This window comes from Miscanthus floridulus, chromosome 10 (assembly GCF_019320115.1).
Source record: "Miscanthus floridulus cultivar M001 chromosome 10, ASM1932011v1, whole genome shotgun sequence".
NCBI lineage: Eukaryota > Viridiplantae > Streptophyta > Magnoliopsida > Poales > Poaceae > Miscanthus > Miscanthus floridulus.
Genome location: NC_089589.1, coordinates 53,561,412 through 53,576,721, shown reverse-complemented (window position 1 = coordinate 53,576,721; position 15,310 = coordinate 53,561,412). Strand labels below are relative to the sequence as shown.

At 44.8% G+C, this 15,310-nt stretch overlaps 1 pseudogene; it reads right to left on the bottom strand.

Moving 5' to 3' along the window:
• Positions 1 to 2,143: 2,143 nt before the first annotated feature.
• On the bottom strand, positions 2,144 to 14,622 carry LOC136488647 (UDP-glycosyltransferase 88B1-like; annotated as a pseudogene).
• Positions 14,623 to 15,310: the final 688 nt, after the last annotated feature.

Here is a 15,310-nt window from a genome sequence, read left to right as displayed (position 1 = left end):
TATCTCAGTGTCATTGGTGCACTTATGTATCTTGCAAATTGCACCAGGCCTGATATCGTATTTGCAGTGAACTTACTGGCTAGGCATAGTGCGGACCCAACTCACCATCATTGGACGGGACCGAAGTGTATCCTCAGATACCTTAATGGCACAAAGGATCTTGGTTTATTCTTCAAAAAAAATCATGATCCTAGTATGATTGGTTATACTGATGCTGGTTACTTATCTGATCCTCATAACGAAAAATCCCAAACATGATTTGTATTCCTACATGGAGGTACAGCTATTTTATGAAAGTCTTCTAAGCAAACTCTGACAACAACCTCTACTAATCATTCTCAAATTATTGCTCTATACGAGGCATCACGAGAATGTATATGGCTTCGCAGAATGATTAACCACATACAATAGTCATGTGGTATTGGTTCAATTGAATCACCTACAATTATCTATGAAGATAATTCTGCTTGTGTTACACAGATACAAACATGTTACACAAAGAGCAATATCACTAAGCATATTGTTCTTAAACTATTTTATCCCCATGAATTACAAGAAAGCAGGGAAATAAACATCTTGCAAATCAAGTCATGTGATAATCTCGCTGACCTATTTACTAAGTCATTACCAACTTCTATGTTTCAAAAATTGGTACATGGAATTGGTATGCGGCGACTTCAAGATTTGCCAGAATCAAGGGGAGACATCTCCTAAATGTTGACATGTGCCAGCATCATATTATACTCTTTTCTTTCACAAATTTTACTCACAAGGTTTCTTGTTAAAGTTTTTAATGAGGTAATATTAACATAAGCATGTGTCATATTTTCTATTTTCCCCACCGGGGTTTTTGTGGAAAATATCAAAGACACATATTGCCCTCAAAACTCATCCATGATTTTTTCCTGAAAAGGTTTTTCATGTGAGTTATCCTAGAGGCAATACCAATAATATGTCGTCATATTTTCTCCTAATTTTTCCATTGGGTTTTTACAGGTTTTAGCGACATATCTCTTTATATTGCTCCTCATATTTTTTTTTCTTAAAAGGTTTTTAGGGGACTAATTTGTATGTCGTATCTCCAATATTTTTTTCCACTGGGGTTTTTAATTGGATACCAATGACATAGTGGTTTATTTAAATCACACTCACATATGCTATTTTCTTCTTATTCTCCTATAAGGTTTAAAGGAGTTTTTATAGCATATCTATAAATACATATTTCTTAGATTTTTCTCACAGGGTTTTTTGAGGAATCCAAACTACCCCAAGAAGAATTCGATCAAGGGGGAGTGTTGTGAATCAACGCCTGCCTTTTCATTGGTGAACAGGCATCTCCTCACCGTGTGATCTCATCCACAAGAAAGGATATGCAGTTAGAGAGAGGGTTAGTAGTTAACGTGTTAGCGTTAGGATGCCACCCGAAGGGGTCGACTGTGCCTCTCCGTGTAAATAGACACATTTTCACTCTTATATATATCTAAGAGATCCATGAAAGCAACAGTTGTTACCAAAATCTCTGTTCATTTGTCTTCACATTCAACACAAAAACTTATCCTGGGCGTGCAACTTGATTTCCAGAGTACTTTGTAGAACGGGTGAGCTTCCACACTGCTGAAAACATGAGCGTAAAAGCACCGAGAAGTGTATTTAGCTCCCCAAACTGGTGACCAGGAGTCAGCAACACTTTCATCATACTCGATGTCCTCCAAGTAGCTCTGGAGGAGCAGCAACTCATCATGAGCTTGAGTAGACAGCGGCAAAATAAAGAAGCCATCCAAAGTTTTGCTCTAACATCAAGTTCTGCACCGAGATGGAATTGCCTTTCGCGAATGAGTGCAGTCTAGGATACTCCACTGAAATAACTGAATCAGACCACAGATCATTCCAAAAGGAGACCGTGGAGCCATCCCCAAGTGTATCAGCCTGTTCGCTCGTTGGTTTTAGTCAGGTTTTATCAGTCATGGTACAGTATTTTTCTCTCACAAAAAATCAACATTAGCCGAGCTTATCAGCCCAGAAACCAACCATCAAACAATAAAGAGCGAGCTTGCCGGATTTGGGATACCCATGGCTTCTCTTTGTGAAACAGTTTGGAGCTTATTTAGCCCCAATGGCCAAATATCGAAAAGATTTAGGAACTAAGAAGAATCATTTAGGATATCTCTTGGAGTTGGTCATCACGCCAAAAGGTCAAGATTAGCTTAAGCACAATCCATCTCTGTAGCTAAAAGAACAGCACATTCCAACTGCTTAGGAAACACGAGAAAGAGAAACTAAGAAATCGTGTCAGAGTAAAACTCTGCTCTGTGTGCGTGTCTGATAGGTTCATAGGTTCACTGGTGCGTCGAAATTTCCAGGTTGTTGATTAAGTCAACTAACGCTGCCTTTGACGATCCGGCGGTCTCCAGCGCGGCGACGGCCTCATCCTTCGCCACCGCCACCCTGTCCCTGAGCTCCTTTCCCTGCTGGGACTCCATGACCAGCCTGGCATCGTCGTAACCCTCCATCACCAACCCGAGCTTCATCCCCTCCGCGACGAACACCTTGTTCAGCCGCTGCTCCGCGTACATCGGCCAGCACACCAGCGTCGAGTTCCACCCGCAGTGGGTCACGAACGCTCCGGTGGCCGGGCGCCGCAGCACCTCCACCTGCGCCGCCCACTTCGGCACCACCAGCCCGCGCCCGCGCGTCCTGTCCAGGAACCCGTCCGGGACCTCGCCCCGGCCCTCGAACCGCTTCGTCGAGTCGGCGTCGGGCGCGACTGGCGCGCGCACGGCCCAGAGGAACGCGTGCCCGCTCCTCTCCAGCCCCACCGCGATCTCCCTCAGCTGCTCTGCCGGCACCGAGCTAGCGCTCCCGAAGCAGAGGAAGACCACGCTCCCCGCCGGCCGCGCGTCCAGCCACGTCAAGCACTCGTGCTTCCCGTCTCCTCCCCTCTCCTCGCCCACTAACAGGCCGACGCAGAACAGCCTCGGCACTGGCTCGCCGGGGTGGGGGCTGCCCTCCTCGATTGCCCTCACGGCGCGGGGTTCCAACCACTCGAACGTGTTGGCTAGTATGCCCTTCGCTCTGGGCAGCTGCTCGAAGAGAGAAATGGTTGCCTTGTATTGCTCGTTGTGAGGACCTCACGACCTAGGTTTTTACCTCCGGGTATACGCAGCAAAAAAAAATTCTTATACAATTCGATAAACCATATATAATTTGGTAAAATCATATTCTCATTCTGTAAAACCATATTCTAAAACCATATAAATTGTTCAAATGAAATACAAAATACTTTAAAATATATCCATATAAGAGATTTACAATATTACTTGTTGATCCGTCGCTTTCTCAATGACATGAATGTCTCAATTATATCATCTTCATCAATTTGAAAGAAAATATCCCGCTCAATAAATGTTTGTAGACAATCATCCGGAACAATATCACCTAGCTTATTCCTTGATTTTGTTTTTACTATAACCAATGCAGAAAATACCCTTTCAACGCTCGCAGTTGCCATCGGTAAAAGCAATACCAATTTGAGAAGCGAGTACACCATATCATACACTTTGTGCCTATTTGTATCAACAAGCTTAACTGAGAAATCAACAATGTTGTCTAGACCTTGGAAGCATTCAGTTCGTTTCATGTCATCAATATAATTATCAAGTTGCAATTCTAGTTGTACCAAATTGTTGTTGGAGAAGTCATTAGGATAAAATTCAGCCAATCTACGCAGCTTCTGTGCATCAAATGAAGCAAAGAACTTGGAAGAGGACTAAAGGCTGACATACAAGAGAGTAGCTCCATGTTGATCTCATCAAACCGATTATCAAGCTCTTGACTAATTTGATCAATGACACCAATGTACACTTCTCTTCTAAAATGGTCATCATTTTTTTGGATTCGAGCACGGGCATACATTGCTGATTTTCCATAAGGCACATAAGCATCATCCATAGCAGGAACTTCGACACCATGTGTAATACAAAAAGAAGTGACCGTCTTATGAAATTTATCCCAACCATCAGACCTCAACTGTTGCATTCTGCTCTTTGCTACATTAACAAGTGAGATTGCATTAAGAATATATTGATCCCTTCTCTGCAAACACTCGGATAACTCATTTGTGTATCCAAGAATAACATACATTAAGTGCACAAAGAAAACAAACTCAAAGGTTTCAAATGCTCCAAGCACAAAATGAATCTTTGTCCAATCATCCTTATATGCAATATCAGCACCAAGCTCAATGAGCACATCATGGATTGAGGAATACATAGTGATGATGCTACATATAGTTTTGTAATGCGAGCCCCACCGAGTGTCACCAGGCCTAGGCAAACCCATCTCTTGATTTAAACCACGTTTTGTAATGCGAGCCCCACCGAGTGTCACCAGGCCTAGGCAAACCCATCTCTTGATTTAAACCACTCCCTGATTCAAGCTCACCACACTGTAGTGATTTATTAACATTCTCCAGCCTAGCATTTCGAAGCATACCATGACGCTTGCATGAAACCCCAACAATGTTCAACAAGATAGATACTTGATCAAAAAAGGTCTTGCAATCAGTATTTCCCTTGGCAACAGCTACAAGAACTAGTTGGAGTTGATGTGCAAAGCAATGAATATAATAAGTAGAAGGTGATTCTTTCATGATTAATGTTTTCAGCCCTTTAATATCACCTTTCATATTGCTAGCCCCATCATAACCTTGACCTCTAATCCGAGTCATACTCAATCCATTACTATCAAGTAAACCTTTGATTGCTTCCTTAAGTGACAAAGACGTAGTATCATCTACATGAACAACTCCAATGAAGTGCTCACATGGCCTTCCAAGTTTATCAACAAAACGCAAGCAAAGAGCTAGTTGTTCTTTATGTGATATGTCACTAGACTCATCGGCTAAAATTGCAAAGGGCTCATCACCAAGTTCCTCAATTATTTTCTTTCTAGTTTCTATGGCACAACAATGAATAATTTGCTTTTGTATCTTTGGGCTAGTCAAAGTGCAATTACCTGGTGCATTGTTCAAGACATACTTGTTCACTTCATCACTATTTCCTGCAAGAAACTTCAAAAGTTCAATGAAGTTGCCTCTGTTGCTAGACTCTTCACTTTCATCATTTCCATGGAATGCCAATCCTTGAAGCAAAAGAAACTTGATACATCTAAGTGAATATGTTAATCTTTTCTTGTAAAGATGAAGCTCCTCATCAGTCCACTTGTCAATGTGATAATCAATTGCTACCTTGGGATTTATAAAACCAATATACCTCTCCTGAGCTGCTTTGTGCGCCTTAGAACCACTATGTTTGATGAGTGCGGCGTTTCCTATATTCCAATTATCCCATCCATTAACAACAAATGCATCTGACCCACTGCACTTCTTGAACAAGTAGCATATAAAGCAAAATACAGAATCCTTCTTGATACTATATTCAAGCCACTCATAATTATACAACCACTGTAAACTGAATCGACGAGGTGTGTCTCCAATATTTCGATACGGGTAATCATGTATATAAGGTTTGCAAGGACCTTTAGTAATACATGCTCTACGGATTGCATCTTGATCATTAACATGATAATCGTTTATGGGCAACCTTTCACCTAGATCATATGGAAGAAGATTGATGTCATACACCGGTGGCTTTGATGCGGGCGGTAGCGGTGGCGATGACGCTAGCGGGGGCGAAGGATCTGCAATTTCTTCAACTTCTGCTCTATCTTCTCGATTATGCTCTTCCACAATAGTTTCAACCGGAGGTGGGGTAGGGTTCAAAGTAGCTGCAGTCGGCTTCTTTGCTGCTTTGCAAAAAAAGGATCGAATGTCACCGTTTCTCTTCATCATTCAACAATTCTTCTGAAAAATAGTTTATAATTATCAAACGTGCGAAACTCAAATAGTATAGTCACATGCAATTGATGCTAAATTGCTAATCAGTGGTCCATTGAACAAACTCACGAACACGAATTGAAATAATAAGAAATCACCCATAAATAAATAAAAATATGACTATACGAGTACAGTACAAAGTTTTTTTTACAAATAACAAGATCAATACCTGCAGTCCTGCAAGTCTGCAACTAAGTATCGTCGGATTTGGAGTGCCGAACTACTGATCAGTCGAGTAGTCGGCGGCGTACCGCGGATGATCCTGCCGTCCTAGGCCTCCTGGCCCGTGCAGCCGCGCCGCGCTGAACTGGGCCAAACTGTCGAAGCTCCGCCGAAGTGCCGATCGATGCCCGACGCAGCGACGCGATCCACCCGAGTGCCCGACGTGTCGTCGCCGAACTGCCAATTGCCAAAGCTTCGCCATGGCCGGCCGCTGGGCGCTGGCGCAGAGACGAAGACGACGACAGACGACTTGACTTCTCCACGTGCAGTTACTCCTAGGCCCAGGCCGATGCAAACTCCGCGTCCGCGGTATGCGCACGTGCGGAAGCGTAGAAGCCGAACCGAGTCGTTGCGTACTTGTGTTGCTTCCTCTCTCTCTCTCTCTTTCTTTCTACGTATAAATTTTCTATTATGTATGTATGACTGCTGGACTCCAGGGTATGCAGTGGCCCACCTAGCATACCATGTGGGTCCGTCACTACCAAGAAGGACCTCAGGCACGTCTGAGACAGGAACTGGGTGCACCCCGGGGAAGTGCAGCAACGAGCGCCCCATGTCCCCGAAGGAGACGTCGGACCGCATGACCGAGATGTGCAGATAGGCAGCAAGCGAGGACGCATCGGATGTGAAGAACAGGTAGGCCGGGAGTCCGAGCTCCGCGGCGGCGTCGAGCGCGCACCCGTAGAAGAAGTTGAGGACGAGCGCCTTCACGGACGGGAGGGACCTCACGAACATGAGGAGCGCGGGGTTGGTGGCGCGGAGGTCGGCGATGTGCGTGATGAAGGGGTCGGTGTCGGGGTCGGCCTCGTCGCCGGAACAGGCGGTTGCCGACTAGAGGAGATGGAAGGAGATGTTAGTTGATCTCCACCGATAGGCCCAATGGTCTACTGGGCCCTTGGATCTATGTCCTGATCGGGGGCCCCAACCCTAATATGGTTGGTGCATTCCTATCACATAGCACTATAAAAAGATATGTGGGGACCACGGCTCTAACTACGAGATTGATCAGAGCCGCCATAACCACCTACAGAAAACCTAATCCGATCTAAAGAAGGGTGCTGCTAGCGACGGGAAGCCCCACCGACTCCGCCGTCGTCTCTGCATCGTCTCCACCACGCTGGACTCCACCGTGCCGAGCTCCCTCGACACCAGCGTCCACGAGGCTGCGGCGCAACTACGCCAGGGCGAACTAGAGGAACCCTAAGTAAGATGCTTACCCCGATCTACGGTTTAGAGGCACTGTTGTTTCCGACAATGGTACCAGAGCCAGGTTGCCAGTGTGTAGATCTAGTATGGGGTAAAGCATTGAAAAGAAATCAAAGAAAGAACAAGGGTTTGATCTGTTTCAGATTGAAACCCTAACCCTAACCGGGTAAAAGAAAATTGAAAAGAGACCGGGGGTGGCGGACGTCACTGAACTCCCGGTCACCACCGCCAACGCGCGGGGAAAGGTACCGCGCCGCCGTCTTCGCCGGCGCACGACAAGAAAAGAACTGACCCAGTTTGGATCTGAGAAGAGGAGAGAAAGAGGTCTCAACACGCGAAGCCGAACCCTAACCAACAAAGCACTCACTGGGGAAGAAGAATAGTGACTTGAGTGAGTCAAACCCTAACCCCAAACCCAAATCGATTCAACTCCGAAAAGAAAAGAAAGAAGATCCAAAGAGAAGAAAGGAAAGAGAGAAAGGGGCTTATCTCAAAGATCTTGAATCAAAACCGAGAGAAAAATCGAATCGGGTTCAACCGAACCCTAACCCTAACTCGCGACGAGGAAGGGGAAGAGAGCGATTCGGTACAAATAGAAAAGAAAAAAATCAAATGAAAAAGATGAATTGAATCGATCGAAACAAATCAGGTTAATCCTAACTCTAACGATTCCCTTACCCTAACCCTAACTGGGTGAAGGAAAGGACAAAAGAAGAGGGATTCGGCCTAGAAGAGAATCAAAGCTGAACCATAAAACCCATAAAGACTCCACAGGGATGATACACAGTGAAACCCTAACCCAAGATTGTAACCCTAGAACGAATCCCCATCACAATCGGACTCAACCGAGAAGAAGAAGCAAATCTGAAGGGAAAGAAGGAGAAGGGGAGGCCTACCTTGCCGCTGCGCAGCGCTACTGCCTCACCAGTGCATGAGGAAAAGACGGTCGAGTCGGGGGCGCTGCTCACCGGGCTCTGGTCAAAGGGGCGTCGTAGCCAGGCCGCTCAACGGCGGCGCGCTCACCCGCTGGGGAGCGCGCTCACCGGCGAGGGGGCCGGCGACGATGCCGAGTCATCTGCTCGCTCACGCTCGCTCTCGCTCAGGCTCCGTGCGACTGAGAGAGAGAAGGGGAGGAGTAGAATGGGAGTTAGGGTTCCGGCCGACACAGCCGGCCGGGCCTTTTTTTTGTTTGGGTGAGACGACCGGGCGATCGTCGGATGCGATCCGATGACTCAGATTGATCGGGCTGACTCGCGGCCTAGGCGGGCAAGTGCGCCACGTGGCTTTCTCGGCCCAAGCCCAGGTTGTGGCCTGGGTGCGGGCAGCATGCGCAGAGAAGTGGGCCGGGCCGTTTTGCCGGCTGGGCCGAAGGAGCAGTGCTGAAATGAATCAGTTTTCCTTTTTTCTTTTTCCAGTAAATGTTTATTTCCTAGAAATTGATTAATGGCTTAAAGAAAATAGAAAAGTGATTTTTTTCTGTGGGCAAAAATTCATTAAATTGATTTATTTTTCCGCTGCAAAATTTGAAGATGTTATTTTCATTATTAAATTTAAACCAATGGGAGAATTTAATTTTGAAAATAGATATGTTTTTAATTGATTATAATATTGTTATTATTCTAACCAATGTTGATTAATGGCAATATTATGATGTTATTTATGATGAGATTTTGACATGGCTGCAAAAGAAATTGTTAATTCTTTAGTTATTTTGAACTAACGTGATATTTAATTGGAGAAAAAAGAGATTTTGATATGATTATGATGTTATTTTCTGACCAACGTTGTTAATAACAATATCGTAATTTTAATGATTTTTGCATTAATTCTATTTCTGCCCAACGGTGATGTAGAATTAGTATATAAGAATAGTTGTAAATTCTAATGATTTTATGTATTAATTCTATTTCTGCCAAATGGTGATATAGAATTAGTGTATAAGAATAGTTGTAAATTTTAATAATTTTATACATTAATTCTATTTCTGCCCAACGGTGATGTAGAATTAGTCTATAAGAACAGTTGTATGTTTTAATTTTGACCAACGTTAGAATCAAGGCATGCAATTGTTGTTATTTTTATGTTAAGAAAAAAGTTTGACCTGGCCTTCATCTTGGCTGAGGTGGACTGGGTAGTCATATCACCGTGTCCCACTGATCCTGTGGCACCGGTGAAGGAGACAAACGAGACTGATGCCACTTGGGCAACTAAAGAAAGATTTTGAATCCCAAAAGATGTCCTATGACCTTGAGCATAGGAAGTGGGTCACTGCTAACAAGAAATATTTGGCTGTGATAAAGAACACGATTGAACCTACAATTGTGGGCTCAATCCTAGAGTGTGACACGGTCACCGCGTACCTCGATAGAATAAAGAGTCAGTTCACTGGCTCTTCAAAAATATATGCTACCTAGCTGATAAAGCAGCTGGTGACAGAGAGTTACTCTAGAAATGGTGGCATAAGAGAGCTCACGATGCGTCATCAAAATTATGGCATTGTTGTTTAGGCCATATTTCAAGGGGAGAATAGAATAGAAAGACCAGTTAAGAATGATATTCTTCCTCCATTGGAGCTCTCAGATTTAGAACAATGTAGAGAATGCATAAAAAGGGAAGTATGTAAAGTAAATTAAAAAAAGATGCCAAATGAAGCGCAGGAATTTTATAGATTATTCACTCAGACATCTGTGGTCTATTTCCTGTAAAGAGTGTGGATGGTTATGATTCATTCATAACATTCACAGATGATTACTCCTGTTATGGCTATATTTATCCAATCAAAGAAAGAACAGAAACATTAGATAATTTAAGATATTTAAGGCAGAAGTTGAAAACCAACTTAATTTAAAGATTAAGATAGTCGGGTCTGACCGTGGGGGGAGTATTACGGTTGGCATACCCCATATGTCCAAGTTCCTAGACCTTTTGCAAGGTTCTTACAGGAGAATGACATAGTAGCCCAGTATTCTACACTGGGTGAACCTCAGCAGAATGGAGTAACTAAAAGACATAATCGTACCCTGATGAATATGGTGCGCAGTATGATAAGTTACTCTACCTTACAATTGAGCCTGTGGATGGAGGCGTTAAAAACCGCTATTCATATTCTCAATAGAGTACGAAGTAAGTCGATGCCCAAAACACCGTATGAGTTGTGGACAGGAAGAGTACCCTCACTAAACCACTTACGTGTGTGGGGGAGTCCTGCTGAGGCTAAAGTATTTAACCCAAACATTAGGAAGCTAGATCCCAAAACAGTAAGTTGCCATTTCATTGGCTACCCAGAAAAGTCAAAAGGTTTTCGTTTCTAATATACAGACAGACATACAAAGTTTGTGGAAACGAGACACGCTGTCGTTCTAGAGGATGAAATGATGAAGGGGAGCATGGTAGCTCGAGAAATTGACCTTGAAGAGAAGCGGGTGTATGCGCCCACTCCAATAATTCATGAGCCATTTTTCTCACTATCTGTTATCGCTACAGCGACAGTGCAAGATACTGTGGTGCCAGCATCTATTGTTATTCCGCCTGTGGCAACAATGAATGACGATGAGGAACCTGTTCTTCAGGATCCTGTAGAACCTATTGCCACACATGAGGGGGAGCAACAATAGCCTCAAATAAAAGATGTGCCAAATGTGGAGGCCCCTAGAAGATCTCAAAGAGTTAGAAAATTAGTTATTCCTGCTGACTATGAAGTATACAACACTGAGAAATTTCAAATGGAGGATGATCCCACCTCATTTGAAGAAGCCATGAGAAGTGATCATTCATCAAAGTGGCTTGAGGCCATGGAAGATGAAATAAAATCTATGAATGCCAATAAAGTTTGGGACTTGGAAATAATTCCTAAAGAAGCCAAAACAGTAGGCTGTAAATGGGTCTACAAAATAAAACTTGACTCTCAAGGGAATATAGAGAGATATAAAGCGTGACTTGTGGCAAAAGACTTTACGCAAAGAGAATGGATTGATTACAATGAGATCTTTTCTCCAGTCTCATTCTAAGGATTCCTTCAGAATCATAATGGCATTAGTGGCACATTACGATTTAGAATTACATCAGATGGAATGTAAAGACGACATTTCTTAACGGGGACTTGGAGGAAAATGTTTACATGGCACAACCAAAAGGTTTTGTCATGGAAGGAAAAGAACGAATGGGATGCTGCCTAAAGAAATCCATTTATGGATTAAAACAAGCTTCAAGACAGTGGTACTTGAAGTTTGATTAGACAATAAGGAATTTTGGGTTTAAAGAGAATATTGAGGACAATTGTGTCGATGCAAATTTAAGAATGGGAAGTTTATCTTCCTTGTCCTGTATGTGGATGATATCTTACTTGCTAGTAGTGATGTCAGTCTTCTACTGGAGACAAAGAAGTTTTTGTCCTCAAAATTTGATATGAAAGATCTTGGTGAAGCTTCGTTCGTTCTAGGGATCGAGATTCACCGAGATAGAAGTAAAGGGGTATTAGGACTGTCACAAAAGGCATACATAGAAAAGATCTTAAAGAAATTCAATATGCACAAATGTAGTCCCTCACCTGCTCCTATAGTCAAGGGCGACAGATATGAGGATTTTCAATGTCCCAGGAACCAGTATGAGATCGATCAAATGAAAACGGTTCCATATGCTTCAGTTGTCGGAAGCTTGCAATATGCTCAAGTATGTACGCGCCCTGACTTGGCATTTGTTACCAGGTTACTTGGCAGATTCCAGAGCAATCCTAGAACATAACACTGGAAATTAGTAAAGAAAGTCTTGCGTTATTTGCTAGGAACAAAAAGCCTCATGATGACGTATAGAAGATCTGATTCACTCCATATAGTGGGGTATTCAGATTCTGATTATGCAGGAGATGATAGAAAATCTACGTCTGGATATGTATTCACTCTCGCAGGGGGAGCTATTTCATGGAAAAGCTCAAAGCAAACCGTAACTACATTGTCCATAATGTATACCAAGTTTGTAGCATGTTATGAGGCAACGGGGCAGGTGAACTGGCTAAAGAAGTTCATACACGGTTTAAAGGTGGTTGATGACATCTATAAACCACTTAAGTTATACTGCGATAATAATCCAGCAGTATAGTATGCTCACAACAATAAGTCAAGTGGTGCTGTCAAACACATTGACATAAAGTATTATGTTGTGAAAGATAAAGTCCGGGATCATGTCATAAGTCTTGAGCATATAAGTATCAAAAAGATGCTCGCGGATCCGCTTACAAAAGGCTTACCACCCAATATGTTCAGAGAACATGTAGCTAGTATGGGTTTAAGGGAAAGCCTAAAATTCCTGGACAAAAGAAGGCCCAAAGTTAAGTATCTATTTCAGAACATAGTGGTGTGTTGTAGCTGTTAAATCTATCGGCAATTGATCGTGACGATGAAACATGCTCTATGCGCTAATCTGTAATGGAATGAACAAAAGTAAATGATATGAAATTGAAAGATGGTAGTGAGATCAAGGGGAGGAATGTTAGTTGATCTCCACCAATAGGCCCAACAGCCTATTGGGCCCTTAGATCTGCGCCCTGATCGGGGGCGCCCAACCCTAATATGGTTGGTGGGCCCCTATCGCACAGCACTATAAAAAGATATGTGGGGATCACAACTCTAACTACGAGGTTGACCGAAGCCGCCGTAACCACCTACAGAAAACCTAATCTGATCTAAAGAAGGGTGCTGCCAGCGATGGGAAGCCCCACCGACTCCGACATCGCCTCTGCATCGTCTCCACCACGCTGGACTCCACCGCGCCGAGCTCCCTCGACATCGGCGTCCACGAGGCTGCGGCGCAACCGCACCAGGGCGAACTAGAGGAACCCTAAGTAAGATGCTTACCCCGATCTACGGTTTAGAGGCACTATTGTTTTTGACAGGAGACGGACGGGTAGGTGGCAGAGAGACGGGCAATGGTCTCATGGGAGTTGCTGGACGATGGGACGTTGGCAATGGCCATGGTGATGTGAACGTCGTGGCCCGCCAAGCGGTCGGCGAGCTGTGCCATGGGGTGGAGGTGGCCCCGGACCATCCATGTGTATAGCACCACAACGCTGCCATTCGCTGTAAGTGGAATTGGGGATGCGGCAATGAATCAATGATGATCTATGAACACTAGTGCAGTTGTGCGTGCCTTTGTTGACCCCTCCGCTAAATAGCAGCAACCAGCAGCTAAAGTCAGATGCTGATCATGCACTACGCAACCTCGTTGACTATGAAAGGCGGCTAGGACTGAAGATCTGCCGATAGCAAAAATAGAGAAATCTTGGGCAATGGTATTGGTAACCGTGGGCAGCTGTCAGTGCAATTCATTGAAATTTGGCTTATGCTGTGCTGATTTGTTGGGAGAGAAAAACAATGTTCGTTCGTTGAAAAGTATTGTTGAATCGGTGGACGGGGTTAGCTATGGGAGCAGCCAAATGCAAGGTTAGGGGAGGGCGGGGCAGTAGCGCCGGGTGGTGGGCAGTGAGGTCACTGACGGCCATGGCGACGTTCGAGGCGGTGGCGGCCAAAGGTAGCAGGACAGATAGTTGATTGAGATTAGGGAAGGGTGGGAACAAGCGGCATGGATGGGAAGCGGACGATGAGGTAGCCGACGACTAGGACAGCATCGGAGACCGGCGGTGGGCATGACAGTTGGGGATTTGCATGACATCGTCTGGAGGAAGAAGAACCGTCGTTGGGGAGAGAGAGGAACCACACCTCGCGATACAAACGAACGTGTGCCCGGATACTGAAGTAGTGCTGCAGAACAGAGCGTTCGCTGAAAAGTACTGCTAAATATATTTCTTGTTTAAACAACGATAATGAGAAGTAGCCATACAATGCTATGTTCCAGACCCTGCATTAGCATCATCTTACAGACAGTTCAATATTTATTACTAGTACTCCCCCAAATGCAAATTATAAAATATTTTTAGTTTTTCTAGATACATACAGAGTACATTACTTTTGATATGTATCTATACTATGTCTAAATATATAGCAAAAATAATATATATAGAAAAGTCAAAACATCTTGTAATTTGAAATGGAGGAAGCAGTATACATAGATCCATCACTTGCATCCTAAACCCTCAAAAACTCACCATGATCTGGAATCTGGAGGTAGACCGCGAGGTCGCCGGCCTCGGACGTGTAGAAGAAGTATGCGAGGATCGCAAGCTCCGCGGCGACGTCGAGCACGTCGGTGCAGAACATGTCGACCATGAGGGCGTCAACGGCAGGGACTCGCGACGCGAGGAACGCCCGGAGCGCGGGGTTCGCGATGCGGAGCGCGTGCAGGATGGGCATGATGGGGTGGGAATGCTGCTTACTGGCGCAGGGCGGGATAGGGAGGAGGTACACCGTGATGGAGGGATTGACCGCGGCCAGTCGGGCCAGCGCAGCAGCCAGCACGGCGTGCTTCTCGGGTGGGTCGACGACGGCGATGGTGACGGCGACACCGCCGTGTTAGGGGATGGCCTTGGCCAGCTGCGCCATGGGGTTCAGATGGCCCACGCCCAGGGAGGGGTACAGCACCACCGTCTTCTCCGTCATGGCCTTGGTTTCTCACAACTCACAACAAAGAGGTCCAACAAGACCAGTGGACACAAGGGCGAGGCCAAATGGAGTAATCCCGCTCACCAGTGACGACAAAGAGTGTCGAGCCGACAGCCCACTGGCACCAGGAAGGGAAAGGCCGAAAGAGGCAAAGAGACGTGTAGGTGATGCCTTTCGCAAGATAGACTGCGGCGCACGCAAAACGGTGGGCCACAAGAACATGGGCGCTGTGGTGGGGCCAAAGGACACGCGTCGTCATGACTCATGTATGTGGGTGGTGTCGCACATCCGGTGTCATGTGGCACTAGTAGCATATTTTTTTTTGCCCAGTTTGGCCCCCTAACTGAAAGTTGGATAAGAACAGCTCTGATAGTTTTTTTTGTAAAATTCAGTTACTAAACCAATTGTATACCAAGTGAAAGAAAATGTAACACCCTAG